At 37.8% G+C, this 18,465-nt stretch overlaps 1 protein-coding gene across 1 annotated transcript in view; it reads left to right on the forward strand.

Annotated features, from left to right (window-relative positions):
• Positions 1 to 291: 291 nt before the first annotated feature.
• Positions 292 to 18,465, forward strand: part of LOC306850563 (E3 ubiquitin-protein ligase pellino homolog 1-like) — a 33,764-nt gene continuing 15,590 nt past the window's right edge. Inside the window, exon 1 of the mRNA XM_079386249.1 lies at positions 292 to 701. The gene's annotated coding sequence lies outside the window, so the exon portion shown is untranslated. The remainder of the gene's footprint in view (positions 702 to 18,465) is intronic.

Here is an 18,465-nt window from a genome sequence, read left to right on the forward strand (position 1 = left end):
TATATATGTATATATCGTAATTTTATGTAAGTTAGGCTATTTACAGAGAGATTAATAGCCTGCTTGTGTTTCATGAATAATATCTAATAAGGGCCTTACTCCTTTGAACTGTTGTACAGAGATCTCTTGAATATGGCAATCAAAGCAGTTATTGTTTTCTGTGGGCGTGCCTGCAGCTCAGATATGAGATTTGCTGCAAAGATACATTTGTGACCTAACCCAGTAACATGTGCGACTTCTGACTCGCTCAGAGATGAGAACTACATTACCCAGAATGCTTTTCTCTCGATCAGTGACGCGGCAGGTTTTTTTCTCCGTTGATCTAGTCTGTAGCCTCTACAACGCAAAACACCACCAGTCTCTCTAGAAGCACCCGGCGGACAACACCGTTTTACAGGCATTATTGTTTGTTTCGACCCTGTGTATTTCTTCCGAGCCAGAGACTGACTGAGATTAAGTCACATTTAACGGCAGAGAGGTTATTTTTGTTTGAATTTTGAGGAAAACTCTCAAAACCTGCCTTTGTTAGCAAGTTAGCCTCGCGTGTCCTTAAAGGATCCTCATCCTTAATTCTCTCTCTGTTATATTCTGTTTTTTTATTTTCTTTGACCATTTATTCAGTCAGACAGCAGTTGTAGCTAAACCCGTGCTAACGGAGCAGCTCTTTGTTCGTGTCTCGGAAAAAACACACCAGCACCGCCGTGAGTACCTCATATTCACTAGAAAAATAAACAACAGTGCTTGTGTTTTATGAAATTACGTTTATTTTACTTATGAGTCTGGCTTGTTTTTCGAAGTCTTGTATCTTTTGTTATATTTTGTATGTAGGCTATCATGTTGACTTTAATCCTAAGAATCGTTTTAAGTTGATTTCGTGGTTTAGTATATAAGTGCTCATCTTTTTTATGCCATTTTATTGTATTGTTTCAGTCTATCAGATAAACTGTCATGGGTTGTTCTGCTTTTCTAAAAGCAAAGATGAAATGTCTGTAACTGAAGTGTATTTATCGTTTAGCAGTGCAAATAAGTGTCATTTAGTTATTTGTCTGTTATATTTCTCTAGGTATTCTGTCACGTACATATAAACACTGTGATTTTTTTGCGTCTTCTGTTTTAGTCGCTAACTTCACAACTGTGTATGAATAACCTAGTATTGTAGCACTCTATATTATATGTCAAGTCCAGTTATTGACAACAAGCCTTCGTTTTCATGTGTTCGCGAAGACAATGTAGAGACATGCTAATTGAGAAAGCAGTGCACTTCATATACTTTATGGGCAGAATTTGCATTGGCTTTTGTGGGGTCGTTACAGACGTGTCATTGTTCTTTGCTGATGTATTTAAACGCTCAGGGTCATTAGCATAGGCAGACCGAGCATCTGGTCCGACCCAATGTGACCTTTGTCCCGTTCCCGTGCTGATGTCAACCCCCCCCCCCCCCCCCCACCCCCCCTCCAGCCGGTGCTGCTACATCTGAATGATTTATTAGAACAATCAATGGATTAACATGCGTTAATACAACATTTACTGTCACTCCATTGTTTCTGCTATCACATCCATGCACACTGCTGAATATGGGAAACTTCCAGCTGTCTGATAAATTGCTCTGAATCTGGGAAAACTACTTAGTTTTTAGTATTGAGTGGATAGAGAGACTGCACAAAATAGATTGCTGTATTTTAGGCCTGGTCTGTAAAAACATGCACAGCACATTTTAATGTATTTACATACTTTATGAGGCTTACAGTGCAAAGCCAAAATAATTATTAGTGATTTTTGTGAATTATAATTTTTTTTTATCAACATTTAAACATTTATCTGAATTGTATATTTGTCTTTAACGTTAAGTTATTAAATTTGTTTACAGTTCAATTTAAAATAAAACAAAATAAAAGATCAAACTATAACTTAAATGATGATCTGGGATTGTGGTTTAAACACATTTTGAGTGAATTTAGATTTGTGAACTTCACTCTGGGTATCATAGTAGGAGAACTTTAATGCAGAGCATGTTTTTGCAGTTATAAACTGAACATTCTGAATGCTGGCAATACAGTGGTGCTGGTGTTTTCTACCTGTAAGCGGTACAGTTCCTTGTTTGTGGAGTAAAGTTACTGGTAAGAGAGTTTGTTTTGTCTTGATAAATTACCAGGGAGTCACTTCCTTTCGTTGTTTCACTGCTTTCCTTTAACAAGGGCAAAGGTTACCACCGCTCGACACTTTGGGTCTTGTATTTTTTGCTGTATTGGTGATTTGACTATGTTGTTTGTCTTTGTGTACATGTAACCTTATGTAACGGGTATTACACATATTCCCTCAATCGTGGAAGCTGCACTGACTCTGCTGTAGTGTAAAATGATCTCAGTCTGTATCACTTTCAGTGTCTTCTGAGACTGCAGGTCTAGGATTCATTTTTAGTCTCTGCATCAAAAACTGTTCCTGGATCAGTGCTATGATGGTGAGATACACGTGAGCCCTGATCTGTTTGCAGCAGATCAGATATCTGTGAAACTGGCTGATGTCTCTGTCAGTAAGCCTGAATTTATCCCGGAGCAACGCAACGTTCAGTTTAGCTTTTTATTTGCTGTTTTGCTTTGCTCAACTTTGATCTTCTCTCAAAGTTAGCTTGCTGTCATTATGATGAATTTTTCATTTATTAAGGCTACATGTTTGAGAATGGATCTTGTAAGGCAATTCAACGTAGTGTATGTAAATCCTATTGCAGTAGTGCAGGGAATCTATAACTTACTGCTTGTCACCAGTCTTTTTCAATCCTGAGAAGCAAATTTTGTGGTTTTCACAAGTCTTTGTAGGTTGATAAAACAAGTCGCAACACTTTTGACTGATCACCGCACTTTATATGTTCCAGTGATGTACATTTGTTTGAAGAATAAGCATGGTGCTTTTTTGGAAATTGTTCCAAACCTCTGCATTTAAATAGCACCCTCGGAGACCTTTCACCATATTAACTGCTGATTGCATCTATTTGATTGAAATTGCGTTATTAACCCGTGCACAGTACATCATCTAGACCTATGCAACTATCACGTGTTTGATCAGATTAATTATTTCTCACAAAAGTAAAGATATACATTATCCTTCAAAAAGGTGAGTAAAATGTTTTTCTTTGAAAGAAATCAATACTTTTATTCAACATGAATGCATTATAAATTGATTGGTGACAGTGAAGAAACTTAAAATGCAACTAAATTGTTCTATTTGGTAATGAATACCTGTTTTTTTAATGAATATTTCAAATTATGTTCATTTGAATTTTCTGTTCATCAAAAAATCATGAAAAAGCGTATCAAGGTTTCCACAAAAAATATTAAGCAGCAAAACTATTTCAGCATTGCTAATAAATGTTTCTTGAGCACCAAGTCTTATCAGAAATATTTCTGCAGGATCATGTGATCAGGGATTGAAATTAACTTTTTCACTCACCAGCCAATTCGGCTATTAATTTAAGTTACCGGCCATTCATAACTTCTACTAGCCAAAAAAAAGGGAAATAAACCAACAGTTTGAGGCTCTCTACACTGGACATGACAAAGTGACTGTTGCAAATCATTTTGTGTCAGTACTAGGGGTGCGTGATATTGAAAAAAAAGAAAACTATCTCAGTATTTTCTGGGATTGTATCGATAAAGATAATTAGACAGTGTTTTACTGAGTGTGTTATTGTGCTGATATCTTAAGGACTACTGTGGAAATCAGTATCAAGAAAATTCATCTTTACAGGAAATGCATCTGAAGTGGCATTTAGATGTATTTACACGTTAATGCAGCTTAGAGGGACAAGGAATGCTTTAACCTGCAGTTACAAATGCATAAATAATGTTTTGATATTTTAAACATGAAATGTTGAATGCTGATATTGGAAATTATTTTAAAAATGAAAAGATACTTTAAATGTGAAATTAAAACCGCCAGCAGATGGCAAGAAGTCACCGAGTCGTTGCGATTGAACCGAATCATTTAAACTGTTGATTCATTCAGGAACAAAACACCATCATGTTGCTCAGAGACGCAAAACAGTGCTGTGGCTGTGTTTTGAATGTTTTTTGTTGGCGAAATAGAGCAAAAACAGCCAATATGGTGTCTAAAACGTAAGTCTCTTGATATTAACTTATTGTTTATTGAACTGTTGTATAAAATCAATATCACATTTGTAACCTGAATTTCTTTTAAGAAAAACGGCACTTTTTGTGTGATATTGATTAGCTATATGAATTGATATAAATTTATACAATTTCTGCCCAATTATCTTGAATTGTGATTTATTTTGAATGCATATTAATAGACTAAATCATGCAGTGAAAGAATGCACTCTAAATGCGCACGCGCACTAAGTTAGTCTAACCAGACTTCATCACGTCATGTATACGTGCACTCTGTAGGTGTGTTTTGTTTGGTTTTTGCAATATACTCTATAATGTCATGCTGTCTCGTGAGTTCAGTGCTAAACCTGCGCAGACTTGACTTGCATGTACTTCCCCGAGACATTAATTAGTGAACATAACTTACGAAAAGTAGCCTCCAAATTGGCTAGTGATTTGACAGCGTTACCCGCCACAGCTGATTTTTACCCGCATTTGGCGGGTTGGCGGGTGTTGATTTCAAACCCTGCATGTGACACTGAAGACTGTAGTAATGGCTGCTGAAAATTCTGATTTGCTATCATAGGAATAAATTACATTTTAAAATATCAAAATAGAAAATGGAAATCAGTTATTTTAAATTAATAATATTTCATTGTATTGCTGTTTTACAGTATTACAGTATTTTTGTACTGAATAAAAACAAACAAACAAAAAACACCACCTTTTGTGAGCATAATGCATGTATTCTGAAAAAAAATCACACAAACCCCAAACATATGGAACAGTAGTGTACAAGTAAACATACATCCAATATATTCTTTAACAACTACTGTCTTTTGGCCACTTTGTTGAGTCTACACAATACATTTTTGAGGATGACGTATATTGTGGAAACTAGGTCAGACAGTGGGCACCTCAGAGGAAAAGGAAGCAGGAAGAACTCTTTCTCACATGCTTGGCTGTGCTGATAGACTACTTCAATCCTTTTGAGTTTGTTTGTAGTTGCAACACCTGAAAACTGAGGAAATTATGCATAGTATATTTTAAATACCTACTGTCTTTACAGTAAACTAGGAGGTGGAGGAGACAGTAAAGATTTTTACATTGTTACAAAAAAAGGATCATGTGACACTGAAGACTAGAATAATGGCTTCTGAAAATTCAAGGTTGCCAAAACATGCAATATTTTACAGTATTTACAGTTTTACAGAATTTTTGATCAAATGAATGCATCCTTGGTGAGACATCACAAATCTTGCAGACCCCAAACTTTTGAATAGTGTGTGATGGTAGTCTAGCACACCTGATCGGTCTGTGTATGTATTTTGATTATTTAATCTCTGCTCCCGTGTATCTGTTGAAGTCTATTTAAATTTTAGTATATGATGTACCAATAAAACCTGATTCTGATAATCTGTCCTGCTGGCTCTGTTACTGCACGCTTTTTGCTCCAAGCAGCTAAATTCTGAGCGGTGTGTGAAAGACGAGACTGGCCATGTGACCTGAAGGACACACCAACCCCCATCTCAGGCCTCTGTTCCTCTCAACTTCCTTTGGGTAGAGCCAGAGCTGTTCACTGTGGGCTGTAAATGAGTTATTGTCAGGGAGACTGAGAGGTCAGCCTCTGCCAGTCAAAGCCGAAACAGGCAGAAAGATGAGCTCTGGCATACAGAGTATTGGGTGCTTGCGTCATGAAGAGGGGATCCTTTCAAACTTATAAGTATGCTCAAAAGTATATCTAAAAACCAGCTGACTTGTGTTTTTATTAGTGTTAGCATATGGACTGCTCTGAAATATGACTTGTTTCCTGTTTAGACAGCTAAGAGCATCCCCCACATTATTGGATCATTGGGATCATTTGACAGTTTCTGGGAAGATTGCATTGTGCTCTCCAGCGTAGCACGTGTTTTTTTAGATGTGTGTTTGGACGGCTAGCCTTTGTTTGAGACATGCACACATTGCCCCAAGTGCATGTAGAGCAGACTCCATACCGTGTGTGTTTTTCTGTAGTGTTTTTGTTCATATGTGTGTCTGCATGGTTAGTTCGTTGTCACCGTCCAGTCTGTTTGTTTCTCTTAGGTTTCAGTGCTCATGTCATTGAATAATTAAAAAGCCCCTGAAATTGAAGCTCGGCCCCTCCTCCCTCCATCTGTCTGTTCCGCACTCGTTTAAGAAAGCAAGCCGTTTCACTGTCTTGTTCAGTCATTTCTCGTTCCTAGATGGTTATCTTCAGTTTTATATTGCTTCCTATCTTTGTTTGTAGTTTACATAACAGTGATTCCGGATCATAAATTTGTAGTGTGCAAAGATTGCGTATTTAGGGGTCGTGTACACAGAATGCGTTTGCAGTCCATTTCGCCACTTTTCCATTGGTTTTCTAAGTAAACATGCAGACCTGTTTAACTGTTGTGCTCACTTCTTGCGTGTTTTGCAGTGCCTCGTGCATGAGGAAAAACTTGACTTTTAAAATCACTTCTCTAGACTTTGCATTTTTTTCCGTTCCACTACCGTGTCTCACATTTTTAAATACAAAAACACATTGTGTGACTGGCCTGTTTTTACATTAAAAAGCACGAGTTGTGAGCTGTAGCATGGGGAAAAAAGTTAAACTTTTTTTTTTTAAAGTAATTCATTTTACCTGTAGCGCCGCATTTTTAGAATGCAGTGTTATGTGCAAGTCAGAGCAAAAGACGCAAGGTGCAAGCACAGTGGTCAAAGATGTCTGTCAAAGTGGTCAAAGAAGTGCATGTTTACATAGGAAAAGTGATGGAAGAGTTGTTTACTCATTGTTCAAACAACCCAATAATTCATCTGAAGTCTTAAAGTGATTGTCCATCCAAAAGTGAAAATGATTTACTCAGCCTCATTTTGTCCCAAAACTGCATGAATGACTTTCTTCTATGGAACATAGAAGATATTTTGAGAAACGAGAAGCATTTTTGTCAGTATAGTGGAATCGGCTTCAGTGTTGTTGTTGGGTTCCCTTCAAAATATCTTCTTTTGTGTTCCAAAAGTAGAAGAAAAGAAAAGAAAAGGTCAAACAGGTTTGAAACTATATGAGTGAGAAAAAATGACTTTTTGAGTGAGTGAACTATCCCTTTATGGAAGCAGTGTGTAATTAGGTTGTTTCCAGTTCACCTGACCCTGATTTGATGTCTTTTGGTAGGAGGCATTAACAGAGTCATAATTTTCCATCTTTTAATGACAGTTTCTGTGATCATCATGATCCCAAACTGTTGTTGTGTCATAAGATCAAAAGGTTTGACTTGTAATGAAATGTAGCTATTGTTAATACAGAATTGCCTTTCACAAATGCATTATATTTCAGTTTCTTTGGAAGATTTTTTTGTGAGTCAGTCTGTCAAATGTTGAATATAAATGATGTCTATTGAGAAGTTACTTTCAGTCAGTACATGAGAAGCCTGAGAGCCATCTAAACTGCTCTTGTGGAACAATTTAGTACTAAAGGACACTCCGTTTTGCCTCACTGTGCATACACGTGTTCCTGTGTGCGCACGGGAGGGTGGGGCATTGCAGAGGTCTCTTCCTTTGTGGTGTAATCAGTACCAGATGGAGGGGTGGGTGTGTGTGTTAATGCACACCCCTCCTTTTCCTCACCTCACAAATTAAATCGAAACACACATTCAAAGAAATCTTCGAGAGCTGGCTGGTGAAACTGTGGTCATATTCTCGCTGACAGACTTAATCATGTCACCTGACCTCTGGGACGCCCCTTGCACATTTTGCACTCAGTTTGTTGTTAAGCTTGAAGCTGAGCGCTTGTTTTTTGTTGATCCTCCATTAAGCAAACACACAGACCAAGCTGAGACTTTATAAAACGGGGTTTAAGTCAGATTCCATGCGCTCTTTGTTTCTCAAAGAAAGCCTAAAGCCAATTTGCCTGCTAGCTCAGTGCTGGGTGAATGACCATGGTGAGGTTTTGTGTGTTTGTGAGTGATCCAAACGCTACACTGGAGATTAACCAGCCTCATGGAATGTGTGTTAGTAAATGAAGATGGTCGGGTTAATTGTTTTTTCACCTTTTAGAAACATTTTTTAAACACAGTTGATTGGCTAGTTCAGACTCATTGATCGTCACTTTCTCAGACATCAAGGCTTGTTTAAGATTAGCCACAGACCACAGACTTCGTTCCCAAGCTGATAACTTCTAGTCTAATCTTTAATTTCTTCATCTTTCTCAACATCCTCTTTGTAACCTGGCGCCAATAAAAGACACTTGTTGCATGCGGCTTACTGTATCGGTTCAGAAGTAGCACAGTGGTTTAATATTTTAAGTTTTCAGTCTAAATTCTTTGATTTGCACAAAACCCAATATGATTCTGTGTTCAGTGCTGCATGACCTGCAAAAGGACCACATTACAAAGAAAAGGAGCCCACTTGCATTTCCAAAGTGTATATGTAGGTTCGACAGTTGTCCCTTGCCCTAGAAAAAACTCTGGTTTTAAACATTTCACAGCAGCATGTAGGAAACGTTTGATGTTTCTCTTGCTGCTTCAAAGGCCTGTTGTTCCTAGCTGAATTTTTTTCTCATGCTTTCATTTTTGTTTTTCAGCAAGTCTTAAGGGTGACTTTAGGCCACTTTTTGTCAGTGCGTTCGTGTCTGTATGGTATTTAAAGGCATAATTCACCTAAAAACTCAAATTCTGTCATTACGTTCTTACCCTTATGTCGTTTCAAATCTTTGACTTTCCTTCTGTGGAACATAAAAGAAGATATTTTGAGATCCTTTTGTTTTTTCTTTGTCACTGGTAACCAGAATTGTTTCTTTACCTACATTCTTCAAAATGATGTCTTTTGTGTTTTGCTGAAGTAAATAAGTCATACAGGTTTGGAATGTATGAGGGTGAGTGAATGCTGACAGAATTTAAATTTTTGGGTGAACTATCCCTGCAAGATGCTTTGTTTTGCACATCAATGCCTATGGTGATTCTTGTGCTTGTGTGCGTGCAGGCTCCTGGATATCTGATTCATCTTACCATATCTCTTCACCATCTGTGCTTTCATCTTTAGCTCAAATTCATCATTGTGATGATGCTGTACTGTCTGTTGTGCATCTTTCTTCATCAACAGTGTTATTTTTTTATTTGAATAATTTTCCGTATTAAATGGTGGGAAAGTGGTGATGTGGTAAGGTCTGGTGTTTCCGCCCAGGTGGAGGTCACCTGCTTCCTTTCAGCGGATTTACTGTGATTGTCCACATGTGCAGTCCAGTTTCTCATTAGTGGTGGAATGTTTTTGTAATGTGTTCATTAGGATCCTTTGTAGTTACTTGTAAAGTGATTAATAGAATTGTTCAGTTTGTTTAAATTTGGAGTGTTCCAAGACCTATGTTAAAATTGCTTTGAAGACTGCTCAGCTGATCATAATCAAGAACTGGAACTGTCTGTTTTATAATATTAATTATGATGTGCATTTTCTGTGCATTTTTTTTTTTTTAAGAATATCTTTGTATTGTCTCACACTCAGTTAAAAGTTAACACTGTTAGATATAATATTTAGCAAATCTCAAAGTTAATATCCATTTTTTTTCATACTGTACGTAGGGATGCATCAATCCAATATTCAGTAACGGCTCTGATACTGGAATTTTCTGCCAGATCGGGTGTTGGTCAGACAAGACCGATCCAAATCCGATATTGTGGGTATACTATTAAGCCCCACGTCAGGCGCAAACATTATAAAGCACCATAAAGTTTTTGTGCTCTCAAGTGATCTGAAGCTGTTCCATAGTTCAATGTGAGGTACAGATGAATATTTAAGTCATTAAATTCAAGTTGGCGTAAACTCTTCTCTCCGCTGCGGCTGTCTGTCATCAGTATTCAAAACTGTGTGTTGCATTCAGTTACGACAGTCAAAACAATGAAACTCTCTCCAAGAGTGCACACTAACTAAGATTTAAAACTGTTAAAAGAAAAGGCTCAAACTGTTGCACAGTTATAATGCACTACACATCAATATCTCTTCCCTTTGTGCTTTGAACATTTGTTTGCAGACTGTGACTCCGTGTTGCTTCAAGCGCATCATTCTGCGCACTGGATGCACATAAGCGCTTTGTGCCGCTCTGTATTGGAGCTTTTCGTATTAAAATACTTTTGCGCAATGAAAGATTATTAATTGTCTTTCTTGGTCTGTCCTATCAGACCATATGTTGCTGCCTTCATTACTGTGCTATACATTTAAAAGAAATGTCTTTTAATTTTATAGTATATATTTATATAAATATATGTAGGAATATATCAATATTTTGTAATCATGAATGTAGGCTATTTTACAACAATACAAAGAGCAATGTGTAACATTTTTCCAGATTTAGTCCTACACTTATTAACATTTATTTGTTCCCACTAAATAGCGTTGTTTCACTAAATGTTTAGATTTTATAAAATTATTGCGCACCATGATTTTTCTAGAGTAACCGCTAAATTATCCACAAACCTAGTTTTGTAATAGTATTTTGTCATAGATTGATTATATATTTTTTCATTGGTTATTTTTCATTAAGTTGTCTATATTTAGCAGATTGTTTTTAACACACAAAAGAGTGATGATCAGGGTTGCGTTTCCCAAAAGCATCGTAATCTTCAGTTGATCGTAGCTCCATTGGGTTTAATAGGTTAAAACTGTTAAAGAGTTTGATTCTCACGCTAAACATGGACAAAGTTTCTAAAAATGGTTTGGACGTATAACGTATATACACACTTCCGGGTTTCGGAAAGTTTTTTCTGATCATGGCTTTTCATGACGTAACCAAGGATGGAACTCCTTATATGGGCACTTCTCCCCGGAACACCGCACACGCGCACATAAACCAGAGGAAGAGCAAGCGCGCACCCCACAAGCGGAACTCCTATCGGACAACATCTCCAGGATGCTACGCTCCATCTGACTAGTAAGCCAATTCTCAAATAACTACGATGATGACTTTTGTTCTACCCACTTTAAAGATAGAAGTACTTGCGTCGTCCAATCTATACAGACTGTGTCTGTTCCCCGAATAGCGAGGTCAAAATATACATTTAATGCAGGATCTAGAAAAATCTGATCGTGATTAAACTAGAAAAACGCAAAATAAATGAACAAAAACAATTTTTAAAGCTTAGGCTCCTAAACATTAGATCACTCGCACCCAAAGCAGTTATTGTAAATGAAATGATCACAGATAATAATTTTGATGTACTCTGTCTGACTGAAACCTGGCTTAAACCAAATTAATATTTTGGTCTAAATGAGTCTACTCCACCAAGCTACTGTTATAAACATGAGCCCCATCAGACTGGTCGTGGCAGCGGTGTTGCAACAATATATAGTGATATTCTCAATGTTACTCAGAAAACAGGATACAGGAGGTTTAACTCATTCGAAATACTTCTGCTTAATGTTACACTGTTAGATATGCAAAAGAAATCAATCCTATCTCTTGCTCTGGCTACTGTGTATAGACCGCCAGGGCCATATACAGATTTCCTCTCAGATCTATTGGTTAATGTTGATAAAGTGCTATTTGTCGGAGATTTTAACATTCACGTTGATAATGCAAATGATGCGTTAGGACTTGTTTACTGACCTAATAAACTCTTTTGGAGTCAAGCAAAACGTCACTCACTCATCGTTTTAATCATACGCTAGATTTAATTATATCACATGGAATTGGTCCTACCGATATAGATATCGTACCTCAAAGTGATGATGTTACTGATCATTTCCTTGTATCGTGCATGCTGCGTATTACTGATATTAATTATATGGCTCCGCGTTATCGTCCGGGCAGAACTATTATTCCAGCCACCAAAGACAGATTCACAAATAACCTGCCTAATTTATCTCATCTGCTCTGTGAACCCATAAATACACATTAACTAGACGAAATGACTAGCAGCATGGGCACTATCTTCTCTAATACATTAGAAGCTGTTGCCCCCCTCAAATTGAAAAAGGTTAGAGAAAAAACGTACTGCGCCATGGTACAACAGTTATACCCATTCTCTCAAGAAAGAAACTCGTAATCTTGAGCGCAAATGGAGAAAAACTAACTTGGAAGTTTTTAGAATTGTGTGGAAAAACAGTATGTCCAGCTACAGACAGGCTCTAAAAGTTGCCAGGGCAGAGCATATCCGCAAACTCATAGATAATAACCAAAACAATCCAAGGTTCTTATTTAGCACAGTGGCTAGATTAACAAATAAACAGACGCCACCCGATCTAAATATTCCCTCACAGTTTAATAGTAATGACTTTATGAATTTCTTTACTGATAAAATAGATAACATCAGAAATACAATATCAAATGTAGCTTCTACTGCATCTAGTATTTCAGCTTCATTCATCGCACCCAAAGAAAAACTGCAGTCCTTTACAACTATAGGACAGGAAGAGCTAAATAAACTTATCAGTGCATCTAAACCAACAACATGTTTATTAGATCCTGTACCCACTAAACTACTGAAAGAGTTGTTACCTGTTAGCAGAAGAACCGCTTCTCAATATTATTAACTCATCGTTATCTTTAGGTCATGTCCCAAAACCGTTCAAGCTGGCGGTTATTAAGCCTCTTATTAAGAAACCACAACTAGATTCTAATGAACTGGCAAATTACAGACCCATTTCAAATCTTACGTTTATGTCTAAAATTTTTGAAAAAGTTATCTGCTCAATTGTGCTCCTTGCCAAAAAAAATAATCTCTATGAAGAATTTCAGTCAGGTTTCAGGCCTCCCCATAGTACAGAAACTGCACTTGTTAAAATGAAAAATTACTTGCATCTTGCTTCAGACCAAGGCTGCATCTCATTGCTAGTATTACTTGATCTTAGTGCTGCATTCGACACTATAGACCATGACATACTCATAGATCGATTACAAAACTATACTGGTATTCAAGGGCAGGCTTTAAGATGGTTTAGATCATACCTGTCCGATCGCTACCAATTTTTTCATTTAAATGGGGTCATCTCAATTATCACCAGTAAGGTATGGAGTACCACAAGGATCTGTCCTAGGTCCTCTGCTATTTTCAATATACATGTTGCCCCTTGGTAATATTATTAGAAAATACGGGATTAGTTTTCATTATTATGCTGATGATACTCAACTATATATCTCAACAAGACCAGATGAAACTTCTAAACTCATCAAAATCATATTTCCCATGTTACAAAAACAGCATTCTTCCATCTTAGAAATATTGCCAAGCTTCGAAACATGCTACCTCTTTCTGATGCAGAAAAGCTAGTTCATGCATTCATGACCTCTAGACTGGACTATTGTAATGCACTGCTAGGTGGTTGTCCTGCATCTTCAATAAACAAGCTACAGATAGTAGAAAATGCAGCGGCTAGAGTTTTTACCAGGTCAAGAAAATGTGATCATATTACCCCAATTTTACAGTCTCTGCACTGGCTACCTATTAAGTTCAGTATCATTTACAAAATATTATTACTTGCCTATAAGGCCCTAAATGGTTTAGCTCCTGCATACCTAACTTGTCTTCTACCACGCTACAATCCAACCCGCTCCCTAAGGTTGCAAAACTCTGGACTTTTGGTAGTACCTAGGATAGCAAAGTCCACTAAAGGAGGTAGAGCTTTTTCACATTTGGGTCCCAAACTCTGGAATAGCTTTCCTGATAACGTTCGGGGTTCAGACACACTCTGTTTAAATCTAGATTAAAGACACATCTCTTTAGCCAAGCATTCACATAATGCATCTTATAATCTTGTTCTGCAGTTATATCTGATCAAATGTACATTATTAGTCTTTAGCTTAGGTTGAACAAATAATTTTTGCTTAGATGGAACAGTAGCTACGCTAATTATGTCTCCATTTCTTTCTTTGTTTCTGCCACGGGAACATTAACATCCATGGTAACTAGGAATTACAGAAGCTTCAGTCTGGATCCAACCCTTAAATGATCTGAGATGACCGAACACCTGAGAAAAGATAATGCCAACCCCTCAGAGGACCTTGGAGGATGCCAACGCTCGGACAACATACAGAATTACCAAATTTTGCCATAAGTTAAATATATTAAGGTTCTGCGATATATAAATATATTGTGGAAACTTAATTTCCTGTAGAGCTGCTTTGCAACAATTTGTATTGTAAAAAGCGCTATAAAAAAAGAAGAAGAACGTGCTTCATTCGGCAGCACTGCATGGGATTTGCTCAGGAAGAATGTCAAGTGTGTTTTTGGTTGTGAGGGAAAAATAACCTTGTTCAGCTTCCCGAGGAACCCAGCGTACGTAAAAAGTGGAAGCATTTTGTTTTTCTGGGGCAGCAACGGAGTTTTGCAAATGTGTTTGTTGACGAACGTTTTATAAACAAGGCCAAGTTCGATGCTGGATTTGCACATCATTTGATACTGAAAGATGGAGCAGTCTCAGCTATAAAAGATCGCGGTCATGATTCAGAACTGCAGACAGCATCAAATGTCTGTTTTTTTTGGCGCTCAAGTGCTCGTCACTCTTTAACTCCGCCCACAGTATGCCTCCAGGAGCTCAGCTGTTTTCGGAGAGAATCGTAAGGCTGTATCTTTCTTTTATAAATATGATAAAACTAAAGACTTTTTGGAGATATGAAGTATGGAGTTCTACTCTATAGGTACTCAAGATTAACATGAGATTGGGTGAAACTGTGTGTTATGCCCCTTTAAGCTTACGATGCTTTTGGGAAATGCAGCCCTGGTCAACACAGAAGTATAGAAAGTATAGTTTAAAACAAAATAATCTGCGATAATTGGATCGGATCACTATCGGCAGATACTCAGAATCTTCGGTATCGGATCAAATGGAAACGTTGCATCTCTAACTGTTCGTTGTAGTGCCTAAATTCACTTGTAGCATTTAAAATAATAGATTTTTAGTTTTGTTTTATTTATATATTTGCACAAAACAGTAAAATTTTTAACAGTACAGAATTTTATTTTTCAGAACGGTTTGCAGTTATCCTCTCCTGAGCTTGAAAAAAACCTTAAAATGTTACAAAGACTGGAAGTTTCCTTTGACGCTGTTGTGTACAAACCCAGACAGCTTTAATTAATCTGTGGTTGGCCATGCGTCCGGGTGTTCAGCGGGTGCATATCGCACGTCTGCTCCTTCTGCTGTGAAGCAGCTGCACACCCAACATGCTCCACTTCAAACTCCCATCACCCACATGTGGTGCTCGTGTATCCCACAGACCAGATGCCCGTTGCTGGATGCAGATGTGTTCCTCCCCTCTGGTTCCTAACTTCTCATTTCAGCTTCCTTCTCTACTTTTGGATCTATTTTAGACTACAGATTCCACCGATACGTCTCCCTAATTTTTCGGTGGGGATGGTTTAAGCTTACACATCCTACCCACTCATGAAAGGAGTTTTCCTCACTTTTGGGCTGTAATTCAACCTCCCCTGACAGCAAATTGATGCTAGATCCTGCGTTCGTGATTCAGCTGGACTTCTCAAATTGTCATTTTAATCACAGAGGTGGAAAGGTTTTTTTTTTTTCCTAAGAGCACTTTTTGAATCTAAGTTTTTGGTGATTTTGGCATATAGGAAATTCTATTTTTGCCGTTTAAAGTGTTTGGAAGTGACTTATTTGCTAATTGTTTGATATTGATGGGTTTATGTGCTCTTTTTAATGCAGTAAAATCAGACGTTGACTCTAAGCTTGAGCTTTTCCAATTCTCTGTTTTGGGTCAAACTGTGTGCTCGTATGTGTGTGTGAGTGCAAGATTTGTATGGGAGTTGTCTGCGCTCATAGGTTGCTTCAGGTTGTGTACCTAAGCACATGCACATCTCTGAAGTCTGGCAGGTTTTGCTTCCAGTTAATATATCAGACAATGGGACATCAGTGTACCCAAACTGTGTGGAAATTTGTAGAAGAATGGTAACAGCTCATCACGTGTTTACAGTTCACACCAGTATTATGTTCTGGGATCTGTCCAGAGTATGTGAGCGGAGTGGGGCGTCAACAATTTCCGCTCCGAGCATTTAATAATCACTCCGTTCCAGCTCTGCTCCGGGTTCACCATTTCCCGCTCTCACACCACTCCTCGCTCACGGTCACTGATATCAGAAACACCGCTCCGCCTTTCCCCACTAGTTCCCATGTTCCCACTAGTTTTTATCCTACCACATGACAAGCTAATAACATGGTTGTCAGCATTAAAAGGTATAAGATAACAGTACATTTTCATCAGTTATTTTACCTACGGATCAGTGCATTTCTTACAGATTTATGCTCATTCGAAATCAGATACTGATGAAGTAGCACATAAAATCACATTTGTTTGAATGCATTATTGAGAGAGCAATTGCTTGTGAATAAGTGTTGTAGTACTTATTTAAATTATGCTTTCAGCTGAAAATATTCAGTATCTAGAAGGAACAAACAAATTCCTTGAAGTAGCTATAACTTCCTGCTCATGTACATTGCCGTCATAGCCTTCACATTCTTTCTAATTTGAGTGATCCTTGTCTATCAAGCTAGCTAAATATGTTTAGCATGTGACTTCTTGCTAAATATGCCGTTATATTACGGTCGTTGGCATGAATTGTGCTACTCGTGGTGGAGTGCTCTTGGAGCGAGAGAAAACCATGAAAAAAATCTGCTTCTCGCTCCGGTCAAAATCACACCGCTCCGCTCCCACTCCGCTCTGCTTACTTGGTCTGTCACTTTTCTCACAATCTGAAACCATGTTCTGTGTGAAAAATTAAGAAAAGAAGGTTTCACGGATGTTCACTTGGTTGTATATTCAGACAGAGTCAGCATGAAGTCAAAATCAATTGTCAAATCCCAGATGTTCTGGGTCATTGTTGGAGCCGTGAAATAAAGTCAGATTTAAGGCTGATTTATACTTCTGCGTTGTGCGCAGTACTTCTGCCGTGCACCTCTCCAAAAATGTCACAGCGCGTCAAATCTACGCGGATTGCAAGCGCTGTTATTGGTCTGCTAGTACCCCTCCCTCTGTATGTATTTGAGTTTTGTGTTTTTTTCACACGTTAATATATTTTAATGTTACACCTTCTTATTTAAAATAAAATGTTCCGTTGTCGTCACTTTTTTGTAGTTTTAAATAAATTAGCTGTTGTTTTGATATTTATTTGCCGCCTTCACGGCTGATGCTGCTCTGGCTTCACAAGCAACATGCCGTGGACACTGCAGACTAGTGGCTTGCATGTGTACTGCACGTCGATGTGGACAACGGCGCAGAAGTATAAATGAAAACTGATGCACAGCCTACGGTGTATGTCTGATGCAGAAGTATAAATCAGTCTTCAGTTTTAAAAAATGTTCGACTTGACTTGAGGTATCGTTCATGCCCATACAAACAGTGCAGGATGAGTTGCTAACTAAAACTATTTAAATGTTTAAAAAAAATTAAATAAAGCTGAGATAAAGTAAAATAAAAATTGAAGTTGAAATATTATAATAACTAAAACTGAAATAAAAATAGAAATATTAAAAAACAAAAACAAACAAAAAAATAATCACATGAAAATGAATAAACTAAAAATATATAACACTATGAAGTTTGATACTTTGAGTTGTGCGAGCAGTTTTAATAAGTGAAGCATGCATTAAATTGCATCAGGCGCCAACTGAATTCAGCTAATATCCCAGCACACTAATCTGAAGAGTCCATATTAGAGTAAGGTTGTGGAAATGAAGTCAAGCTGCTGTGGTTACTGGTCCTTAAGCCCAACCTGAGCCATAGTAATGCATCTCTCTGTGCGCTGAAGATTTATTATGAGCTGGCTCTGCAGTTCTCAACAGAACTGAAACAAAAGCTGAACTATTCAGTATTTTTGATTTGTGAAAGCCATGGGCTGAGCTGTGGTTGACATCTCAACACTGAAACAGTCCTAGTTTTGGGGTGACTTTTTTTTTTTTTTGCTTGTTGATCAGGAGTTTGCATATCTCATTCTCAGTCACAGTCCTGTTCAGACTTAACTCTAACTCAGTCTGTCTCTCTCCTCATGGGGTCGAGTCATTTTTCAGGTCATTATACAGAGAGGGAGTGCGAGACAAATCGGGGCAAAAACAGCAGGGGTGTGTGTGAAACAGGGTGTGCATCTGAGCTGTACTGTATTTTGGTCCAGTTGCTGACTGTAAAATAGCTCTCTGAGCTAGTAACTCTGTGTGTGTGTGTGCATACATGTGCAGCAGGGTTATTTAGCATTGTAGAGGTAAAACTATAACCATGTGAACCTCTGTGTAACTCTTTCACTTGTTTCATGAAATAGAATCTCTTCTCTGTGGTAAGATATAGAGAGATTGTTGGTTATTTTACTGACTGTGTGAGGTGGTTTTGTGTACGAAACTGAGAGAGATGGAGAAAACATCTAAGAAATCTACATGCATGAGT

This window comes from Barbus barbus, assembly GCF_936440315.1.
Source record: "Barbus barbus genome assembly, chromosome: 30".
Taxonomy (NCBI): domain Eukaryota; kingdom Metazoa; phylum Chordata; class Actinopteri; order Cypriniformes; family Cyprinidae; genus Barbus; species Barbus barbus.